Here is a 24,490-nt window from a genome sequence, read left to right as displayed (position 1 = left end):
TGCAGACACTTTATTTGTTTTCCGAATAGCAATGGGCAGACATCTCTGTCTACACAAATATCAGGCAGCTAGTAAACATATACCACACCATGTTCGCAGTGATGGAAGAGGTGAAATCATTACAACCGAAATTGAGCATCCAATCATTGAATCCTGTCCTGCACCTCCAATGTAGGTCCACCCTGCCAATAAATTCACATGCAAACCACTAGTATTACTATCTAATGACAGTACAAAAAGAGTAGCAAGATAGTAGCAAAGCATGTACCTTCGTAATGAACTGCTCATAGTGCCACCAATTGGATATAAAGGTTTGGAAAAAACATGCTCCTAATGTTGAACCAATTGGACTTTTTGTGCAGCTCCACTAAAATCGAGCATCCCTGTTTGCATAGATATTGAAAGTGCGATTACTATAAAAGTGGCACTAGTTGAAGCATAGACTCACAAATATAAGTATTCCAATTTCCTAATGGGAAAAGGTAGCAAGACTGTTTCTAACCACCTGTTTGAAGGAATAAATAAAGCAACAACGGCTGATGTCAGGAAGGCATACATAGTTTTTTTCTGAAAAACTGAGCCATTCCTAACCGTTCCTCTTCTTTTAAGCAAATTTTGTGCAGTTCTACTAAAATAAAATGCCATCACCGCCTTGACAATTTAGTTACACTGTACAAAAGGAAATGACTTAACATTACATCATGATGTCGGGTATGTAGTAGACATGCATTAGAGACAAACATACAGACCTCCTCCAATAACATAATGAACATTAATTTTAACAAAGGTGTGACTAGCTTTACCGGGATAATTTGAGTGAACTCTACACCCTCTGTTCCTTAATATAAGACGTTTTCGCGGTTCAATTTAAAGTACCGAAACGTCTAGTATTTAGAAAAACAGGTAGTAGTTTTCTTGAGCACATATCTGGGAAAGCTTGCCACACTTTATTTATGTCCATACGCTAATGCAACACCATTCGAATACTACAAATATACACTAATCCAGTGGCTAGTGCAATAGTAGAGTAGTTAGTTTATTACAGGGTACAGTAAAATGGTTTTACTGAATAGATTTCAATAAACTCTAGCACTGGAAGGTTTCTATAAGAATTAATAATACAAAATGTAAAGGCAACAAGTTTCAGCATTGGTATACTAGTTGTGCATGAGCATTAAACCAAATACAAAAGTCTGAAGGTAACTAGCATTATTAACTAATGACAGTATAAATTTTTTGCAAACCATGTACCTCCAAGGTAAATATCATTTCGAACTCGGGGGGACCTTAAAAATTGCTATCCCAATCTTGATAATCGATCAAACATAAAAACTTGATCTTTCCTCTTGATAATCAAGAGAACAGCCGGAGGAGGAGGTGCCCACTCTTGACCTTTCCTCTTGTCTTCATAATTGTCTGTGCAGTTTAACCAAAATAAAATGACATCAGCGCCTTGGCATTTTGATGACACTGTACAAAAAAATTAACTTATCTCATGAACGTGAGGTATGTAATCTATAAGCATTAACAATGCAAAAATCTGAAGGTAGTAACAAGTTTCATCGTTGGTATACTGGCTGTGCAACAACATTAGAATGCCTTAGCTGAAAAATCTTTAATACATCCACAATCAACAGCTAACCCTGAAATGATCCAGTGACATTAAATGGCACTGCTTAAATTTATCTGTGGCATTAGACCGAGAGCGGCATTAGTTAAATGTGGCATCACTTTAGCAGTAGCATTGCTTGACTTGACTGCTGGCGTTATACTAACAGCAAAAAAAGTGGCAATAAGAGCATGGGAGGCCCATTCGGACAGTGGGCGCACCAGTACGATGTACCTCCACGGACGCAGAGTGGTGAGGGAGGTATGGTTGCCCAGAGCAACAAATATCCAGGCAGCATATGTGGATTACGTCCCATTTTTGTTCTCTTTAGCCACCTTTTTCCTATGTGAGGACAACAAACCGATCGACTTGGTCATTCTCTATTGTGTTGTCATGCCTTTCTACCCTTCTTCAACCAAGAGACACGAGACTCGTTCCTTAGCTACTGATTTCCCCTTTTCAACCTAGATGCGGGTTCGATGCCTACTCTCTTGGACATTACAGTCTCCCTTCCTTTCCTTATTCGACCCAGACATGCATTAGTCTGCATGAAGTAGGGTTTCCTTTAATTGTGCAAATTATGGTTTTCGTCTGCATGGCCAGCAGAGCAGAGGATAGCAAATTGGGAAGATGGTGGAGTGGAAAAAGATCCACATGCAACGACGTGCCAGATGGGGCAATAGAACAAGGGTATGGTTCGAAAAGAGGTAGCATACCTGAGGGTCGGCAGGAAGTGGCTTCGCTCGTGGTCGTCGTCCTCCGCACACACTACGGCAGCGATCCCGCGCGTGCGCTAGGTCTGAGAGGATGGCCTTGTCGTCAGTGCGTGACCTCGCTCACCGACGACGAGTGCGTCAACGCTGCACGTCCTTTTCTTCCCCGGCAGATTTGTGACCACCGGTGAGGATGGAGAGAGGGGCTGTCTTTTTTAGATCTGGAGAGAGGGTGGTAGTGTGAGAAGAAAGTGGACAGCCCTTGGCAAGAAAGCGCTGAAGCTCCAGCCTATATATCTTCTTTATACTACTAGTACTGGAGGTGGAGTAGTGGTAGAGTAGTTTATATTTTCTCTGCGTACAGTACCAGTTAGCCGTGCTTCAAAACTAGACGACGCGCCATTAAAAAAATAAAGGCCGATAACTAATGCGGCACCTCGGGCCAACGCGGCCAGATCGCATTTTGCATGAGAAATTACACACCATGTCTCGTTGACATGTGGTCCCGTTCCACATATCAGTGAGACGACGATGAGTAGTAGGAGTATTTCCGAACCAACGTGTAGGCCGGGGCGCCCCTTCGTGAACCGTGGCAAACTGGCAACCGTCCACCGACTCTTCGCCTTTCCCTCTTGATTTGGAACTGCTGTCGCACGCTCTTCCTTTCCCTCCTCCATTTTCCTTCAGCCCTTCACCCTTTCTTCTGCCATTGTTCGATCATCTTCTCCATGGAGGGAACAGGATGGAAACGACCCCATTATTCTTGCCCCAATCTGAATGATGACGTGGTGGAGGAACTCATTGATCAGTGCGACGTCATCACCTCGGCTAGCATGACAGGTTCATTAAAGCCCATTCTCGACTCAACTAATAACATCATTACAAGGAACCCAAGAGTCAAGGAGCAGTTTGATCTCCCCTATCTTCTTCGCCGTGACCCTGATGACTGGCGCCGTCACGACGGAGGCCTCGCCCTGTGCAAGTTGATGCCGCTTGATAATGATATGTATGATGTTAAGATGCCATCACTTGAGGGCAAGGCTTGGGAAGGCGCAAATGAAGATTGGGTTGTTTACATTGGGTCCAACTGCGAGTGGGAACTTGTGAATGTGTACACTCGTGACCGGGTTCCACTTCCAAAAATCTCAGCAGACTGCCCAAAGGTTGAGCACACCGGTATTGTATGCACGTTCAAATACAATCATGGTGACTGTCTTCTACGGAAGATAGCAATTTCTCGAGTCCCCAACCGCTCTTGGAATTACAACAACTATGAAGTTGTTGCTATCTTCGACAAGCTTGTTGCCGTCGTCAGTGGTTTGACTGGATGGATATTGCTCAAAAATCAGTTTTTGTACACGGATGAGTACTGTGATGCAATTCAATACGAGGGCTTTGTGTTTGCTGCCACCACTCGTGGCACTGTTTTTGCATGGCATCCTCGTTGTTTCGGTACGTTTGTCTTCCACTGTAATTATAATTGTTTCATCCACATGCATGCGGGTTAGCAAGGCTGGTCATAGTGGGGAGTAACTTAGACTAGTAACATGCATATGTTACTAGTTTATGTTACTACCTCTATAGTGCATACTCCCTCCTTCCATCCATATAGGGCCTAATGTGTTTTGAAGACCACCTTTGACTATTGACAAGATTAATAGTACATGACATGCACAATGTGAAAGTTATATCATTTAAAGCTCCTTTCACACACAAATTTAACGGTGTGCTTTGTGTAAGTTGCATGTCATATATTATTGCTCTAATATTTAGTCAAAGTTAGCCTCGAAAAATGCATTAGGCCCTATATAGATGGAAGGAGGGAGTAGTATCTTAGATTAGTATCATAGGTGGTCTCATTTATTTCCATGCATGACACATAGTAGCATCACATTTGTTATGTTACGGTATCTACCTATGTTACTATAACCATCTCTCTCTTCCTTAATTGCCTGCCACATAAGATGGTTATGTGGCAGGCAATTAAGGAAGAGAGAGACCACCTATGTTTGCGAGTCCCAAGTGCATGATACTACTTATGTTACCCCCACTATGGCCAGCCTTACTAATTAACCTTCTTCTTATGTTTCCAAGGTCCTGTGAACATTCCACCACCTATACTTGAAGATTTTTATAACCAAGGGGGAGATGATGATGGTGATGATCACGAGCATGAGGACGAGCAGCGCCCATATACTATTTGGCACGTGGCAACTAATTCCGATGGACCACCTCTTCTCGTGTGTATACAGCCCACTGATGATGTTACTGCTAAGGAAGCAGGTGTAGTCTCCCATGGTCGCACTCTCCGGACCTATTCCAACACCCATTGCATGGTATTCGAGATGGATACTAGTGTGCTAGCGCCAACTCCTTCTCCCTGGTACAAAATTGATAGTCTTGGAGAAAACTCGCTCTTCCTTGGACAAAACTATCCAATGATGGTGAAAGGCGATCCAACTGCTGTTGACACAACATTACTACCATTTATGAGAAGCAAGTGTGTCTATACCTCGGACATTTGGGTGGTTCCCTACCCTGGTACTGATATAGTAGGCCGCTTCAGCCTGGATGATCGTCCTGCGTTGGTCTCCAGATCGACAATGGATGGCCCGTCCCAGAGAATCACTTGTGGTTCAAAGCAAGCGTTTCCAATGCCGAGGAATGGTTGAATTGAAGTTCATTTCATTGCTTGTTATTTGTTGTGTGGTGAAAACTTTAGTATTTATAATGTATCCTCGTTGTCGATGTGGGTTGATGACCTGTTGTATGTAATAAAATGATATGCCTGTGATAAACTTACTAAATTTATGAATGGCTTTCGAGTTGCTTATGTGAGTGAGTGGTGCGACGAGGCAAAAAATATATTTTCCGAATACATAATTGTATGTTCATTGCAACAGGTTATCGGATGAGGCCAATCAACAATAGTAGTACACTATTTGTACTAGCTTCACATGCTTTGCGCGTCGTGCGGGTGTTTTTACTGTAGCCATACTATACTACGTAACCAGCACCTCGAATCCTCGATACTAGTAGTACTATATAGTAGTACTAACTAGTAGGAGTAGTAGGGTGGCATGGGCCAGAACAAGCATTCACGTCCAGGAGTACGACACACGCCACCAGTACGACTTCCATCTGACATCATATTTCTTGGAGCCCGTGCTAGAGCAATCTCTTCAACCTCATCATTTCTCTAACTCAGCCATCGCGCGGCGGGTGAGGTGGGGGTTTGCCAATAGTCGGTTTCCTTAACTGCGGTCCCACTTGTAAGGCCAACTGCAACGCACGACCCCAAATGGACCTCCGTTTTGCACAAACTCCAACGATAATTTTGACTAGAAAAGCAAGGCCAAAGAAAACAAGAACCACAAGAATACATTTTACTACTCCTGTAAGTTGGATTAGTGCCTTCTCGATGCATTCATTGTTGATCTGTGGAGGCTCGATCTTGCATGCTTCTTTCTTCCTCGAGTGTAAAGAAGTAGACATTGCTTCCTCGCATCTAGTCTCATGTCTAGCCTCTATTCTAGTACTCCCTCTGGTCCGTTTTTCTCTGCGTCTAAGCAGCAACACGCATACCAAGTAGGAGTATCAACAAGTGCACTAATCTCATCTATAGCCTCTGTGCTAGCTAAAAGTGATAGAACATCTACTAAATTGCGCTCTATCAATATATGGATGTACTCTTCTTCCCAATACAAAAACTTGCATCCATTCTACTCCCTCCGTTGCACAATACATGCCTTCTATTTTTCAAAATATATATGTATCTAGACATGTTTTAGTATATAGGCACATCCATTTTTGGACAAATGGAAGTCAAGTATTTTGGAACGGAGGGAGTACACAATAAATTTTTAAGTTAGCACAACTAGTCTAATCCGAGAGCACAACCGAAGATTTGGTCGGGTTCTTCCTCCTTTTGCCGACACGTGGGACATCCAGCATCCAGGTCGTGTCATGAAAGAAAATAGAGTGGTAGTTGATAAGTTGAAGCCACGAGATGTGCATCTTGGGTTAAACTGTAAATAGAATCTTACTACTCTTGAGTAACTCCAAAAGCGGCCACCGAAGATCTTTCTTGGATTTGTTTTTCATCACCAGCACGTCGAGGTGAAAGATGTGCAGGTTCAGTGGGTCCGCTTGCGTTTTCACTGACATGTGGGACCGCATGTGAGCAAACAGACGATGGGCTCCGCGCGTCCGCTGGCTGGCTGAGAAGAGAGATAGAGGAGTGCTGAGCACGGACTGCAGGAAATTTGTTCTACGTACTGTACCTCGATATAGGCTCGATATAGTGGGGTGGCATGGGCCATAACTAGCATTCACGTCTAGCACTACGGCACACGCCACCCACACGAGTCCCATCCGACACCAATTTTCTTGGAGTCCGTGCTACAACCATCTCTTCTCCCTCCTGTTTTCTCAGCCATCGCGCGGTGGGCGGGGTGGGGGTTTGCCGATAGTCGGTTTGCTCAACTACGGTCCCACTTGTAAGTGAAAATGCAACACCGCACGCATTCCCGCTTGAGCGGCGTGCCGGACCAACCGTGTGGGGGTGCGACGCGAACACGGCAGGCTTTTCCTTTTGAACTCGTAACTTGTAAAATTTGGTTCTGCTCTATGGCGCGATCGATAGATAGAAAATAACGATTTTGCCTAGAGTAATGAGAAGTTTGGTTCTGGCGCCGTTCATGCATGGAGTACGTACGAAAATTATGAAGTTGATGCGAAAGGTAAGATAATTACTGTAGTATCATATACTACTACATGGATTTGACGAAAAGATAAAAATACATACGGATCCATCAACGACATCCTCACGCCCTAGTGCACCGGGTCACCAACCGACGTGTGAGGAGTAGCGGCGTTGGCGGCGAGCTCAACGTGCTTCTGAACAGTGCGTCCAAGGTTGCCCTATGGTCCAAGAAGGCCAGCGTCCTATCGTCCTCCTCTTGCATGCGCGTAGACGTGGGTGATTATGTCCATGGTGTCTTGCTGCTCTAGACACTTCGCGGCGAGCGCGACCTCAAGGTGGACATTCTCCGGTGCAACGGCGGGCAGTCGCAGGGCCACCAGTGCATCGAAGAGGTTGTCACCATAGTGGCCGTTGAGGGTGGCGGGCATCTCAGAGCCTGGGCGCATCGGCTGAAGGCTTATGTCCAAGTCGTCCACGAGCTTCTTGACGACGGTGAACTTGTCGAGGAAACCAACGAGGACCTCGTCGAACAAGGAGACGAAGCTGTCGTCCAAGCAGCCCCTCGCCCTGCCGGCCTCAAGCAATACTACCTGGAGACGTTCCTCGTTGCCGGGCCGTAGGCCGGTGTCGTGGACCATCTGGCACAGCCGGCTGATGCTCACGCTCATCGCCTCCATGGGTCTAGCTTAGCTTCTACTAGTCAACTGATCTTGCGATTCGAGTGATCACTCTTGCCCTTGGTTAGCGTGCATAGGTGCATAGGATTTCGTACTACTCCTCGGCCCTCTACTGCACCTGCCTTTGGCTGTATGATAGGTGGGCCAGCCACCCCCTGGGCCCACGTGTCATTCACCCAAAGGCAGTTGTCGTAAGTCAATGAAGCTGCGCCCCCCTCCGTGCCGGTGCAGTATAGTCATCTCACCGGACCTCTAGTTGGGGCCAAACGAGAGAAGTTTGATGTTTACTGGTTTATTGGTCCCCTTTGCATTTTGCGCCAAGTTTTGACCTTTGATTTAACTAATAAAATGTTAATGCATGTAAACAAAAATGTTGTGTAAGTCACATTACGAAAACCAAATAATCCCAAAACACTTAGGCACGGTGCATTAACTCCCTCCTTGTTTCTTATTTCATGACATATCAACCAATGAGAGATGTGGGCCGTGCATGCTTTCAATGACTTGAGACTACCAAACATGACATGCAGTGTTTAGTTCATTGCATGTAATCCTATTAAGACTCTAGTTAGCAAGAAAACATTAAGTTCTCTCGCCGATAGGAATAAAACACCATGTATTTATTTACAGAGGGAGTAGTACATTTTTTGTGACATGCATTACTAGATATTGCTAGTCAAATACTAAAATCCAGATGGATGTGGTAGTACTCCTAAATCCAGACGGTGGTGCTACTAGTACTAGTAGTAGTACTACCAATGTAGTACTCCTAGGAGTACTAGCACTGTACTACCCGTTGGTCAAATTATTACGTGCTGCTCCTCACAGTGAAGTGACAAGACCCTGCGCCGGAGATGACACCTGAGTATAGGCGCCGTGTTCGGCATACCATAGTCAGCCTCACCGTCTGCAGTCACTATCATCATGGCTGTAGAGCTAGCCTGCTTACAACTAGCCCTGTTCGACATAATTTCCCGTGCGTAGATGCCCGTGCATTGCACGGAACACCAAGATTGGGGGTGGACTGCTCCGGCAGCGGCCATCGCGCCAGATTTTTCCACGGCCTTCTAGATGTGGTGGGGAGGAGATAAGGCTGATTGTGAGAGACAAGGAGTTGTTTGTAAATAGGGAACAAGTGCGGGCATCTTTTTGCAGAAATGGAGAAGCTTGGTTTGTATGCGTCAGATCTAGATCCGACGGCTACTGGTGAAAGATGGGAGGCACAACATCATCACCAACTCAGGACCTATTTGATTCATAGGATTTTGAAAACGCAGGAATAGGACACGACAATATTACAAGTTTCAAACTGATATTACAAATGTTAGGAGTAATGCTGCACCTAGGAAGAGGGAATTACTAGGAAGTTCATGTAAGAACTTCCGTTACTTTAGGTGGATGCAGCGTTATCGTACAAACTAAAATCCACCGCCCTGACAAGTCACTAATGGGCAAATAAGTTTTCGAGTCTCTGGCCACTTGATGTTTCAAAAACAAATTCAGTTTCTGCGGAGACTTTGTCATTTAGGCTTAGACGCTTGTGGTGATCAGCACGCCATTCATTGTTGTGCCAGAGAACGCCAAACCTCATTACCTTGAGCACACTTGTCTCCAGAACAAAGAACCTGGCCAATCTAATCTCAGATGTGCTGCCTCGATAGTCGATCAAATCAATTTCTGTAAGATGGAGATCAAGGCATTCGATGAGATTGTTATAGTGCATCACATTTTCACTTTCAGGTCTTTTTTTATCTACAAAAGAAGAGAACATATTAGAGTAGCTGGCTGCATAAGATTGCTGTGTCATCAAGAGGTACCAATATCATTCGCTCATATGATAGGGTTGGCTGGCTAGTGATATTTTTTCACACACACACACACACACACACACACTCTCCTCCTCCTCTCTCTCTCTCTGTTTCTGTTTTGTCTCATTTAACTAGGAGCACGTGAAGAGCTTGGGCATTTGTTCCCTTCCACTATGTGGCCGATGCCATATTTTGCAAAAGTATGCCACATAATACGCATCGATGTCAAATCAAAAGATTTTTGCACCGCTCTGGCGATGTGAGAGAGTTGGCACCGCTGTGCACACAGACCCACATGTATAAACAAATCAATCAAACCAACTACACCAGCCTCTCACTCTCCCAAACAAGTGTTTTTTATTGCCTCAGTCCTCTCTCTCTCTCCCACGCAGTGTTTTTTCATTGCGTGAGTTAATTTGGCACCGGAGCAAAGTAGGTGCTCCAGATTGGGGCACCAGGTGAGCAATGGAGGGGCATCGATGCCAAATGCATCACAAGTGAATTTGGCACATGTTTTGGCCTACATAGCCCACTTTTGTACTCCCTCCGTCCCAAAATTCTTGTCTTAAATTTGTCTAAATACGGATGTATCTAGTTACATTTTAGTGTTAGATACATCCGTATCTAAACAAATGTAAGACAAGAATTTTGGGACGGAGGGAATACTACCTCGTATTTAGTATAAAATTTTGACCATAGATTTACCTAAGAAAATGCCAATGCATGTCACTAAAAATTACACCATTTGAAATTATGTTCAAATACGAATCCAACGATATAGTTCTTAGTGACATGCATTAACATTTTGTCAGTTAAATCTATGGTCAAATTTTGATACTACAAAATTGGAAGAGTAAACCAGGACGGAGGTAGTACTTGCCCTTAGGGTAACCATAGAGTTACTGGAGTAGTCTAAGTTACTTTCCACTATGACTAGCCTAGGCTACTATAGTAGTACAGCATAAAAATGATGCAGGTGATCACGTGAGAAAAAATACTAAAAACATTTCTTTCGGTGCAGTGCGGAGATGTAGTTTTGAACACTACACTTGTCATCGTAAATTGGGAAAATTACGAAAAAATTGAGCTACGTTGTGGTTACTGTTTACTAATAGGAAAGAAGTTTCACCTCGATGAGTAGCTTCTCCGTGCATGGAAAGCATGTAAGGAATCCAACAACTTGATCCAGATTGGGGCCGATAGATTTTAGTGCTAAGATCTTCACTGTGCGCATGGACTGGGCCAAGCTTGTGGGAATCATTTTCTGGAAGACGGTCGTAAATACATCAAGAAGAAATTTAAAAATGTGAATTTCAAGAAGACGAAGAAGAAGATGAGTGCTGTACCTAAACGATTACGGATCCAATAAAGAGTTCGGAGAATTTGGTAGACGAGTACACCAACGCTGTCAATTTCGGCGCGTCAATGACCCTGATTTTTGTTGGACCTTCTAGATCCGATACAAGCAATCTCTCAAGGAAAGGCGCATTCTCAATGGCCATAACGTGGAACAGCTGGAGTGATCTCTTCCCAATTGATGTCTTGTTGCGGGGCTAGCAAGACACATAAATCCATCGGAGATTCGTCGAGGCGATGTGGAGGCTAATGAACCCGTGGATCTGCTCAAGATGAAAGTACTCAAGTGCAGTATAGCTGCAGAGCAGGTGCTCCATAGCCTTCTTCGAGATGACAATGTCGAAGAGGTTGAGCTGCTTGAGTTAAGGGAGAAGAAGGGCGAGCGTGGCATTAATCTAGGGAAGATAGCAGGAGCTGAAGCTGGCACGGCGCAGCGTTGGCGTGAGGTGGAGCACGGACGGTGACAGAGAGCGACATCGTCCAGCTTCGAAGCTGAGCTCCTCGAGCTGATCTAGGGCGGGGGATAAGAACCACTCGTTGAACTTGGGTTGGACCTTGCAGTTGGTACTGAACATGCAGATGTCAAGGCATCTGGCTGGCCCAGGGTGTGATGAAAGGATCTTGGAGACTGCGGCCATGCGTTTGCAATCCCCGTTACAGAGGCAGCTATCGACGGTGAGGTTGAGGGGGACGCAGCGCCAGAGGGGGCTCCACCGCCGGGAGAGCAGGGCGGTCCGCACGACAGATTTGGTGGGGAGGAGGCCGATGATGACGAGCAGCATGTCGTCGAGGAGGCTGCTGATGAAGTCCAGGCTCACCGGATGCGGTTTTGGCTCGAGCGGCCTCCACTTGTTGGCTGCCTCGCCGTCCATCTCAACCGGCGGCGATGCTGGTGTACACGTGTGCTGGTGTGTGTTGTGTGTTGGGTGTGCGCGAGTGCGTCCTTCTGTGCATGCCGCCGCGCAGTGGTGAATTATGCGCGAGTGCGTCCTTCGCGCGCAAGAAGTTTGTCCTCAATGTGCCCTCAATTTACTAGCGTGCGGGGTGCTACCCCGAGTGGTTTCAACTTTGTTTCCTTCACCGCGTGTCAGTTGGGCCTCTAGTTTAGTTATTTTCACCCACTGCCACATGGGCCAGCACACCAAGATACAGAACACGAGCTGACAACCCAGCATGTGGATTGGTTGACCGGTCAACTAAACAATATACAGAGCTATACACTGACACAGTGAGCGTATAATCCGTCGGTATAGAGAGTTCGAGTGAGAGGGGAGGCCCGTGAGAGATAGCAGAGAGAGAGAGAGAAAGAGCTACTCCCTCCGTTCGATAATGTAGTTACAACATTTTTTAAAGTCAAACTTTTGAAACTTTGACCAAGTTTATAAAGAAATTACTTATATCGGCAATACCAAAGATAAATGATAGTATGAAGTAAGTACATGTTGTGATGAATCTAATGATCGTTCCAGATGTAAATGTTTTTCTCCACATATACCTAGTCAAACTTTTCTGAGGTTTGACTTTTCAAAACATCCATATGCTTATGGACGTGACAGAGTCCCTGACAAGAGAGAGAGAGAGAGAGAGAGAGAGAGAGTGAAAAATGTGTGTGTGTGTGTGTGTGTGTGAAAGAGACATGGACAACACACGATAAAAGTGGAGAAAAAGCGTGCACGTCTTATGCAAACATATCACACATGCATCTTCGACAACGGAGGCAAGGTGAGGAGATAGTGTGTGGTTGTTTGGAACCGAGAGAGGAAGACCCCTAGCACGTGGCCAAGAGGGGTCTGACAAACAAGGGAGAGAGGCCGAGAGAGACATACTGAGAAAATGCAGACATGGGGAGGAGAGAGTGTATGTTTGTCATAGAGAGATCCCCTGGAGATCGTGATGGGACTACATGGGTGGGAGATCGAGTGACAAGGTGTGTGCGCGATAGAAGATGCCCCGAGAGATATCGAGATAGACGTATGGATGGAAGGAGACAATACGTGTGTTCCTGATGGCTAGTAAGAGATAATCATACTTAGGAGGGGGGGGGGAGTGCTTGCGCCTATGGCCCTGTTTGGATACTCTAACTCAGTTAGAGGTTAGAGTTAGATTCTAACCCTGAACTAACTCTAAGTAAAGAGGTGTTTGGATGGCAGGGTTAGATGGAGCGCGGATACGGCGAGGCACCTTCACGGGCGGTGCGAGAGGGAGGGAGGGAGAGGACGAGAAGCTTCGAGGAAGTGGGGAGGGATCTGCTGCGGGGAGAGCGAGAGAAAAAAGTGTTTATTAGTGGTCCCAAGAAGAACTAACCCAAATAAGCACCTCTTGGATGGGTTAGTTTTTTTGGATGGGTTAGATGCATCTAACCTAAACTAACCCTCCTGTTTGGATCTTTTTGGGTTAGTTGACTCCAAACTAACCCAAACTAACTCTAACCCATGGATCCAAACAGAGCCTATGATGGAGTGAGGGATTATGGTACTTAGGGGGGTGCGTGTCACATGGAGAGAGAACAAGGGCGGAGAGTGTTGGATGGGTCTATATGTATAGCGCGAGCGAGACATGTGTATGTGTGAACCAGGGAGATATAAGGCCCGTTTGGCTTGCATCGTGAGCATCTTTTGCGTGGCCTGGGGTTGTGGCTGGATTTCATGCATGCTTGTTTGGTTGCTACCCTGTGAAAAAGAAAGCCCGCCTGGGCTGGGTTCCCTTGCACTTTAATTAGCCTGGCTGAACTCCAGACACTGCAAGTAGCCTGGCCCAAGCGACCGATTTCGAATGCCTGGCCATGCCTGGTCGTGCGGCCACGAGGCTAACAGCAACATGGATGGATATTAGCATTAAATAATTGATGCATGGATTGATTGATGGGACGTTGATGCTTTGCCTGGCCCAGGCATGAACCAAACGCTTCAGCACCACAGAAGTCTGGCCAGACAGAAATATTTTACATCTCACGTCCACACTAGGCAGTACCGACCATCAAGGCATGAGGGTCAGGTCACGAACCAAACTGACCAATAAAGTTTGAGAGGGATTGAGGAGCCCCGATAAGGCTGAGTGGTGCGTCAGATAGCTGAGAGGGGGAAAGAGATATTCCATCCGCTCGATAATGCAGTGCATGTAAATTTTTTAGAATTCAAACTTCGGAAACTTTGATCAGGTTTACGCAAATGTTATTTATATCTACAATACCAAAGTTACATCATACAAAACTACATCTCATGGTGAAATGGTATATGTTTGCCGTACTAGATGTAATTCTTTTTCTCCACGTACATGGTCAAACTTTGTGATGTTTGACTTTTTAGTAAATCTATGTGCTATGGACAGAGGTGAGTGCCTCATTCGAGACAGATCAAGTGCGTGTGAAGGAGAATGAGTAAGTGTGCAAAAAAGAGTATGTGTGTGAAAGAGAAAGTGACAACCAACGATAAATTAGAGAGAGTGTGTGTTTTTTCGTTTCTTATGCGAACATATCAAGCATGCATCTCCGAGATGGAAAAGCGAGGTGAGGAGATACATGAAGATAGCTAGTGTGTGATTGTTTGCAACGGAGAGAGACACCCCTGTAGCACATGTCCAATAGAGGTCTGGCCAACAAGGAAAAAAGTTCGAGAGGGACACATGGATGGCATGGACGCATGGGGAGGGAGAGAGGGTGTGTTTGTGATAGAGAGATCCCCTCGAGATCGTGAGGGGATTATATGGGTGGGAGATCGAGGGAGTGCGTGCGCAATAGAAAGATGCCCTGAGAGAAATCGAGATAGACCATGCACATGTTTGTGATGGAGACTAAGATTAGCTAGTCATATACATATACGGAGGACTGCGTGTGCCTACAATTGAGTGAGAGACCATCACACTTGGCTAGCTGGGCATGAGATTGTGTGTGCGTGTGCGTGTGAGATGGAGAGAGAACGATGGAGAGAGATAGAGTTTTAGATGGGCCTATCGAGTGCGAGTGAGATATGCATGTGTATGTGTGACCTAGGTGGATGGAGAGTTTGAGAGAGGAGGGGAAGAGCTCCGAGACGACATAGTGGTGCGTGAGAGAGTTACGGGCAAAGAGCCAAGGAATTTGTGTGTGTACAATGAGTGCACCCAAGATATCTAGCTTGGACTAGCTAGAGTATCATACATAGTGTGCGAGAGAGACCTATAGATGGTGTATATATGAATGCAGACTAGAAAGACTCCCCCCACACACAGAGAGAGAGAGATAGATAGATAGATAGAGAGAGAGAGAGAGAGAGAAAGGGAGAGGTACCAACAAGGTTTTTGTGTTGGATGCGTGCGACAGAATTGAAGATTGTCGGCGAGAGAGTGAGAGAGAGAGAGAGAGAGAACAGGAGTCCGGGAGAGGGGGAGGTCGTGTTTTATGCATCAAAGACTGATATAAACTTGCATTCAAATATTTAAATTGGAGACCATGTTGTCTGCAATCTGCACATGAACGGATATATGCGTATATCAAACAAGTTCATTAATTTGACTTTCAACATGTTCATGGAGTACTATAATACTGTACAACATGCTACTCGATTGAGGTGTTCAATTTTGGATTTAGTTCACTATTTTGACCTACTGAACGAGCTAGTTCATTGAATCGAGATATTTTATTTTGGGTTTGATTCGCGTTTTTGAGTGGGTCAACTATTTGTCATATAGTAAATCGCTAGCAACGAGCATGTAAAAACACATTACTCCCGAGCATCATCTCTCCATCTAAAAAAGAAGTGGCAAGCTAATATTTCAGAATTTGATTCGAATCGACTTGGTAAGCTAGACGTGGATGCTCGTTCTCCCAAAATTTGAACGAACCGTTAAACAGCCTCTCTGCTCGGTGGAATTGGCCCGAGCAAATAAATGGGAGACGCGAAATTACCGTCCTATGTGGGACACGCATCAATTGGCCCGTTGTACATCGAGGGTAGGTTCGTAACTTCATCCAAGTGCGCCTTCTCCTCGACCGAAATGACATGTGCCGAATAATTCATAAACCATGGTCGGCAAAACACACTCTCCTCGCCCGAAATAGCTCGCGCCCACTATTTCAAAACACGCTCTCCTCGCCCAAATTCGCTCGCGCCCACTATAGTTCAAAACACGCCCTCCTCGCCCGAAATCGCTCCCACCCACTATTTGGGGAGAAGCAAACTTACTCTACTATCCCCGACCCTCAGTACACACACCCAAGCCGAGAAGCCTATAGGCAAGGGTAGAACTGTAACTCCCCCTCACATTTCAGACAAATGCGTCCGTAAGACATGGTTCCACTCCCCTCCCAATTCCCCCCTGCCCGCCCCCATTCATACCTCGTGGGCGCCAAATCACCTTCTCCCCGGGAAGCTCCCTTCTCCCGAGCCGCGAAACCTCAGCCCCACCTCCATGGCGCCCCCACCGCACCAACTTCACAGCCGCCCTCCTCCCTAATGCCGGAGACGCTGTCCAATTGCCGTCGTGCACTTGGCCGTGTGCCTCTTACTCCGTGCTGCTGGCGCTGCCTCGACGACGGCCGCGTGAACCGTACCGGAGCCGATTCACCCCCGCTGTTATTCACGGCGCCGGAGTGGCTCCAACTTCATATCCGTCCAGAGTCCTGGCGCTGCTTCCACGTAGCCATCGACCGTCACGACATCGCTCTTTCCCTGCCGCCGGTCACCACCGCAACCGCGCCGGCCTCACGGACTCAGCAGCTGGACCTGCCTACTTCACCATGCCGCCAGATAGGTCGCACCCTCATCTGAAATCACTTTATTTAGGCGTCAGTTGTCTGGATTTTTATTCTGGGCCAATCGATTCCCAATGGGAAGCAGCACCCCTCGAGGCGGCGGAGCTCCTAGGCTGCCGGTTGGCTGGTGTCTAACGTAAGGGTGCGGGGCTGCAAGTTCGCCGCGGAAGCAGTGCTTAGATGGCTATCTTTTAGAGTTGCATGGGTTGAAGGTACTGCCGCCGCCGGATCTAGATGACGGGGAGTCTTTGTGGATTGGCCCGGGGGCGGCGCAACCATGACAGTGCAGTGGGGCGGGGAGCAGGGTTTTGGACAGGGCCACGGACGGCGGAGGCAGGCTGCTCTGCCGTTGGTCGCTGGCTCTTCAGGGAAGATTCCGAACAGTGTCAGCCGGGAGGCACAAGACGACCATCAAGCCATCCGGTGTAGATCGGACAGTACCAAAATAAAATAAAATCGTGTGACCCCAATTTAGTCTTCAGTCAACAGACGTGTGACCGCTCTCGTACCTTGCTGTTGATCTCTTAGTGTATTTCTTCGGATCAAAGAGATATGTCGTTCTTAACTTTATGCATTATCTGCATCTTCAGACACACCGTCTTCCGACTCACCGCAGCTGCTCCAACAAGGGAAGCATACACCAGAAGGGAGCTACAGCCCCCACTCAACAGTTCCCTGCATCGAATGCGCGTGCCCAACATGGACAGCCACAACTGCAGGTCCATCGACAAGTCAGCACATGATGCTCACTCCTATGGATGCCAGCTAGATAGGTTGTACCCTCATCTTACTTGTGTGCAACATTTATGACTTTGTTATTCATCTAAGCACGGAAAATAGATCATCACATTTCACTGTATATTCATGCTGATCTCTTACGGGTCTTGTTCAGGAGTTCACACTGTTCCATAGTTCAGCTAAGATACTTGTTCTTTAGGTAACGCTGTTCCATAGTTATCATCCATCAGCCAATGCTATCCCACAGGCTGGTGATTATAGTATTATACCACTTCTAGTATTACCTATGTTGTTCTTTAATACTTTTGTGTGCCATCTAGTTAATCTCGAGTACAAACGATACATATTCTGTAGCTTTCATCTGTGTTCTCCCTTTAGTTTATGAGACCTGTTGCTGCTAGTTAACGCCAGTCCTACTATTTATGTCGTCTCCTACATGCACTCATTTACATAAATCTAACTACTAGTTGTCTTCCATGCATGTCAGATATAATTGCACACACTGATATATCCACAAGAACCTCACGGAGCAATGTAAAGGCCAATAAACTTGATGTCAATGATACCCAATATGATGGAACATGTAAAGGCAGTTCTTCAGAAGACTTGCAGAAAGATGATGAATCCTCTTCACCCCACAAGGTCCTTGCTCTAACTTGGCCCGTGATATGGGTACAACATGCATATAATGTCCTAGAGTGTATCTACTCTGTTGCAATGCCATGTGCTTAGCATGTTGATCATGCATGTAAATATGTCATGCCTTCCTGTTTTTCAGTACCTATTCCATTCATGATAACAACTTTTCAAATTCAAGTACTTTCATTCTACTCTATCACAATGCCATCTGCTTAATTTGGACATCATGCTTCTGAATATCTTATGCATTGTTATTCATCAGTATGTACTTCATCTGTCTGCCATACCATGTTTTTTTACATTGAAGTGTTGTTCTAGTGCTCTGTTGCAATGCCATCTTATTTTCCCAATCATACACGTGTATGTTGCCTTGGTTATTTCTGTACGTATTCCGCTAGCATATAGTTTTACATTCAACTAGTTTTTTTTGCTGTGTTGTCCTGTTGTATCCCTAGCTCTTACACCATACTCCCTCCGTCCAGATTACATGTTGCCGAAATGGATAAAAAAGGATGTATCTAGAACTGAAATACGCCTAGACCCATCCATTTTTTTCCGGATGGAGGGAATACATGTCAATATGTCATGCCTTTCTATTCTTCAGTACCTATTCCATCTCTCTGCTGTCGCATGTTTTATAATTAAAGCACCATTCTTCTATACAAGGCTTGCAAGGGGAAGACGACTATGTTAGAATCTGAAGGGTTACAAACAAGGCCTTTGCAAAAGATCCAAACGCCAGGAGATAATAAACCAACTCCAGTTTTTATAGATACTGCTCCAGCACAGAGAAACCCAACTCCTACTGATAATAAGCAGATTCCAGTGGCCAAAGAACTAGTCCGCTCCAGTCGAGAAAAAATATGTCAACTCAATTCTAAGAAGCGTGTGCGTATCCTTGCATCATGAAATTTTATAGCATGCTGATCATATTTTCTACATGTTTCTTACCCATCTCTCTTTTAGAAAACTAGATGACCAGTTGCGCTAATGGCGCAAAGGCCGAGAGCAAGCCATGTATTGTAAGAGTATACATTAATATTATTTGGGCGTGAACAAACTGCAGAATTATATGTATGTATACAATCAGAACAACCATATCTGTAGCAATAAAATGGCAACACCATATCTGTAGCAATATATGTATGTAGTCTTATAGGACCTTGTTCAACCAACCGGACTGATGACAACCAACTATGAGCTGGGACAACCGGTGTAATATATGTATGTAGTCTTATAGGACCTTGTTGTAAAAGGCTCTCAAGTATTTAAGAGCTTCATGTGCCAATCGAGCCTTCTTAGAGTTTTCCATAGACAGATGGGACATTGATTTCTTTGAAAGTACCTTGAAACAAAAGCAGAACAAAAGTACAGACAATTCCAAGTCAAATGTAAACATACTATATGAACCGGAGAAAATAGATACCAATGGATTAAATAAGCAATGGATGCAAAAATATGTGCTCTAGGGCTGAACTTATTTAGAAAGCTAATAACCGAACTATATGTGTGAGCTAGTAATCTCTCCCATATAATTTCAGATATACTGAAAAGGAAATATTCTACCTCATATCTTCTATAAACCTCTAAAACATAGGAAAGAGACACAAGAATATATGACTTACCGAAGGAATTTGGCGAACTTGCTTACGCTTTCAATCTTTCAACAACTTTGAAGACCACATACATACACATGGATAAAATCATCACATATACAATCAGAACAAAACCATATCTGTAGCAATAAAATGGCAACTAACATGAGGTTGTGCTACCTGTAAATAAAGCTAAGTATTAAAGTTCCAACCATTAGCTAGTTGCATAATCTATAAGAGGCTGGAGTACATATGACGATTCAAAGAGATAGGGTAACTCTGTAATAACAACATGCCAGCAAAAGCTGAACCCAAGAACAATCCCTAAAAATCAAAAAATATTGTGCATCTCTACTTTTCTTTGATTCTTTTACATCTCCTTTCAGATTTTACTATGATTGAGGTGTGTTAATTTGATCAGTCATACAGAACCAAAGAAATGTAGGTGCCCTTAATACTCAAATAAGGATAAATTGGAGAGGTAAGAATGAGCTCCTGGTATTCATTTTAGGTATTAAGAAATAAGCTATTGAGAATATGTAATGAATATAAAGATGGTGAGGACTTCAATAAACATAATGAACCTCAGAACGGGAAGGGCCATTTTCATTGGCATGCCGAAAGAAATGTTGTGAGCAATTCTAACATGCTAAATCAGACTGACATGTATCGCCTACTTGCTGATGACATCTACTTTTGAGCTCTGATGTAAGCATGGTAAAACAGCTCATAGTACATAGAGTCTTGGAAGTGGGCTACAGGAGCAGTGCACAAGGATGATTGAAATACCTAGGTATTTAGTCACAGGAGCTTGTCCCTTGCCTTTCATTGCGGATATAGGATTGTTCATCTATTAATCATGTAATAGTCAGACAATGCAAAGGAGAGAATGCGGGGAGAAATAGTAACAATCATACAACGCAAAGCTGTGTACAGGGCAACAAGAATGCCTCTCATCAGGACGCATTAGGCAAAGGTAACTAAATGGAATACACAGATGCCAAAAGCCATGACTACAACAATGTTAGATTAGGCGGTGGCTGCAGCTGGTCATTAGTAATCATTATACATGAGTACCTTAAATCGATTGAAATAGAAGGAAATGTAAGGTTATTTACATTGATATATATTGTTCAAATGGACGATCCACAAGGAAAGACAAAAAAATTGTGAAGCATGTCATAAGTGGCACAAAAGCATTGTAAACTTTGCTCGAGGAAATTGTATATCTGAAGAAGTCCATTACCCGAGTATAACATAAATGAAGTTGGTGTTCAGTTTAAATTTCTACCAAGCAAATGTAAGGTGTTGATGAAGCTGAAACAAAATTAGGGGCAACAACGATTAATTAACCGATTAATTAATCCATCCTGTAGTTTTCAGTTTTCACCAACTTGTCCATCTATCCATAAGACTACATGGAACTGAACCGAAGGTAAGGATCTGAACCAAGAATAGCAACGTAGACAAAAGCAAGATTAAACATCATTCTTCAGTCCTTAAGGGTACATGCATTCTCCTTCCTGACTTCGGCTTCCTGCTCTGGTGTGTAGTGTTCTCTAAGATCAGTTACTTCTTACACTCCCCCACTAAGTGAATAGTAACAATTTTAAGACGATAAACCACACAGATAATTGGTTCCTAATTAGAGCAGCTAAAGAAGCAAGTAGCTAACATTAGCACATAGAGTCTTGGAAGTGGGCTACAATATCATGGCAAAATCCAGGAGTACATCATTGCTTGTGGTTAGCATAGTTTTCTCAAAATTTTCATGGCTAGTTTGCTACTACTTCCAATTTTGTCTATATTGTATTAAATAAGACCCATCAAAGCATACCACAAATGGTTTTCTGTGCAAAATAAATAGACCAAAAAATGAATGAAACAAAATAAATACACAGCCCCTTACGCATATATGCAGATGAAAGCTTCCAACAATGAAATAATTCCTAGTTTAACCGAAAGGCATTAGCATAGGTGAGAATAAATATTTTCAGTGAGCTCTAACAAGAACAAATGGCAGGACCAAGAACAACCTCCAACCGAGGAGATGATAAGCCAGCAGAGCAATAGACGAAGACCAAAGACCAGGTGAGAGGACAAAAGCAACCTACGGCAGAGAAAACAAATGCCTTAGGAGGGTGAAACATGAACGAAAAGAGTGTATAATCAGCAAACTACATAGACAATAGGCTAATTATGCTTGCAATCAGTATAAATATAATTAGCAACTACTCCCTCCATCCGGAAATACTTGTCGAAGGAATGGATGTATCTAGACATATCTTAGTTTTAGATACATCCATTTTTATTCATTTCTCCGACAAGTATTTTAGGACGGAGGGAGTACTATATATCCATTACTTGAATGGAATCATGAGCCATTTTCATGCATCGTAAATACGACGGTTGCCCCTCTCGACTCTTCTGTGCCTCATCTCATGACTAATTCTACTAATCAGTGACTTGGTTCAGTTGCTGTCTAAATCAATACAATTGCATGAAAGCACAACACAATACATCCTAATGTAAGATATTTTAAGTTTTTAACTAATACCAGCAAGCACCCTGTCAATTTATGATTATCTAAGAAAAACAACACGCCTGAAACACGGTAGGCACATCAACTAAACTGAGGCACACATATCTGTCGGCACGGGGCACGGTCACATTTAAAGAATTAATAATTATGAAAAGCCTGTAGTGCATGTCACAACTATAAATACTCTGTTCTCACCTAAAACTATCAGAACAGAGACAAATAAGAACAGAGTGCCAATATAAATGCAGGTCAATGCAGAACACAACAGGTGAATATTTCCAAAGACAAGCAAACATATCCGTCTAGCCCGACACAGCATATTCAACATATCATACAACCACTTACGCAAACAGTTACATCAGGCTTTCATAAAGTGGACTGGAAATCAGGGAAATAGACATGGAATATTTCTCTATAGCTACACGGTTTTGAAATATTTTTCTTCTTGAAGCTAACCAAGCCCGCTGTCCTTTTTTTAGCTGAAGATAAATCCGTCGGTTTGAAGTAGAAAAGCAATGACTAAACCTAAAGATCCAAGCGAAGGACCATCTACTTTTTATAACTAATCAATCCACCCAAACTAAATTACTTTCTTACCTGTTTCAATGGAACACAGTAAACATTTTCCATTGCACTCTTGCTCCAAGCTTACAAACCCTACATATTTTAGGTGCTGCATCCCTCTGATATTGTTGCATAGGTACTTAAACAGCAGCCTAGTAAGAATACTGATTGGCTATATTCAGGCTAAACTCTAAAGCATTAATCTAAGCCTCCACTTTGTGTGCACCTTCTCATTATATTTATGCTCATTTAATGGCAGTGCAACATCCCATTTTGAATGCTAGCTAAGAATACCCAACTAATCAGACTTCTTTCCTATGAGATTGTAATAAAGAACAATGATGGTAGGTGATCTGATATTATATTCGACTAATAATAAAATAAGTAAGGAGAGCAGGGTATGGAAAGACAGATAGCCTAGAAAAGAAGCATGCAGAGGAAAATGCCAAAGAGATACTATCATAAGCAAGGGCATTTGATGAATTCATTAATTAGTTAAGCCAGTACGAATATACATGACTGAAAAGAATATGTATTTTGTAGTTTGAACAAATGGAGTAACCAAGACAACAATAACCGGGCGTACGGTCTAAATTAAATGAGCCAATTTGAGGAATTGTTATCCTCCAAACAATATTCAGATGATTCTATTTGCTATGATGATAATTCTGTACCTGCACATTACTTGGCATACCAAGTTATCCATTCGGGTTCTTCTCCGCAAGACACATGAATATATGAGCAACTAATTTTCTTGGTCCTATTTCTTCTTTCTCATATCTGCAAATATCATGTTTAGGAAACCCACATATTAGTAATTTCAGTGATGTACATTAGAGAAAATGTTCAGCTAACAATCCAATTAGATATACATGTGCATGTATGTTTATACACCTAGCCAAAAATTTGAGAAGATCAAATTAAGAATTTGAATGCCCAATGAAAATTAAACTTGGATTGAAAGTTCCCTTCCATTGCATTTGGAATCTGCTCTCTTTACCTCTGCCTATCCCACTCCCACAGTCCCACTACCACACATTCATCACACAACACATAGAGAGAGATAGAGGAGCACCTGGTTGGGAAGGAAGGCGTTGAGCACGTCCGTTCCTCACCGTGGGGAGCACCTGTGGTTGGGAAGCAAGCCATGAACAAACATACAAATTAACATTAGCAAGACGAGCGGTAAACCTGCTCGAAAGGTAGTCATCATCATCAATTCTTGCTTCAGTAATGACAACCAACCATCACATATATCCATCCATGATACATAAAGGGGGAAGTAAATTACCTTGGATGAGAACAAATTAATTGTCAGGTTGCTGCAGCTGCCAAAAATGCCCCAGTTTAGTACATGGATTCTATCAATGCAACTCGCATAGTCACCTGGGTACACAGAAATAGACAAAAATAATGCATCAATTAAAAGGAACCAAAACAAGTAGAGCAGATCACGGGAAGGAGGAGGGGAGTGGGGAGTACCTATGCGTGGGGAGGGGGAGGCTGGCCTTGCCCGCATCCATCCATGGTGGCAAAGGCCTCGAGCAGAAGAATGGCGACGGTGACGGATTTGACGGCCTCGGGCTGCAGTTGTCACGGAAAGAGCACAACCAGGGTTGAAACAGAGAGGAGGCGGATCCACCACACCAGTACGTCGGGTTGACGACGAGGAAGATCCGGTAGGTCGGCGCCACTCACCTGCGAGTGCAACGGCGATGACAGGGCGGGCGGATCTGCGAGCGCCATGGCCATGGCCGTCACCTAACCCGCTCGTTCTTCCTCTCCTCTTCCCTTCCTGTCGCCTGACCCACCCACT

General features: G+C 44.1%; 1 long non-coding RNA gene across 3 annotated transcripts; it reads right to left on the bottom strand.

The window, feature by feature from the left end:
• Nucleotides 1–19,029: 19,029 nt before the first annotated feature.
• On the bottom strand, nt 19,030–24,280 carry LOC123116023 (uncharacterized). 3 transcript variants are annotated; one of them, XR_006456898.1, is made up of 8 exons: nt 24,157–24,280; nt 23,966–24,060; nt 23,750–23,801; nt 23,349–23,454; nt 21,605–21,678; nt 20,358–20,418; nt 19,599–19,643; nt 19,030–19,318 (listed from the first exon to the last, which is right to left on the bottom strand). It is a non-coding gene; the product is annotated as an uncharacterized lncRNA (long non-coding RNA). The 3 variants fall into 3 exon arrangements; XR_006456897.1 differs by having other exon boundaries at nt 19,599–19,708; nt 20,358–21,678; XR_006456896.1 differs by having other exon boundaries at nt 19,030–19,708; nt 20,358–21,678.
• Between the last annotated feature and the right edge of the window lie 210 nt (nt 24,281–24,490).

Source organism: Triticum aestivum, chromosome 5B (assembly GCF_018294505.1).
Source record: "Triticum aestivum cultivar Chinese Spring chromosome 5B, IWGSC CS RefSeq v2.1, whole genome shotgun sequence".
Lineage (NCBI taxonomy): Eukaryota > Viridiplantae > Streptophyta > Magnoliopsida > Poales > Poaceae > Triticum > Triticum aestivum.
The sequence above is the reverse complement of the archived record's forward strand: the minus strand, read 5'-3'. Positions and strand labels throughout refer to the sequence as shown.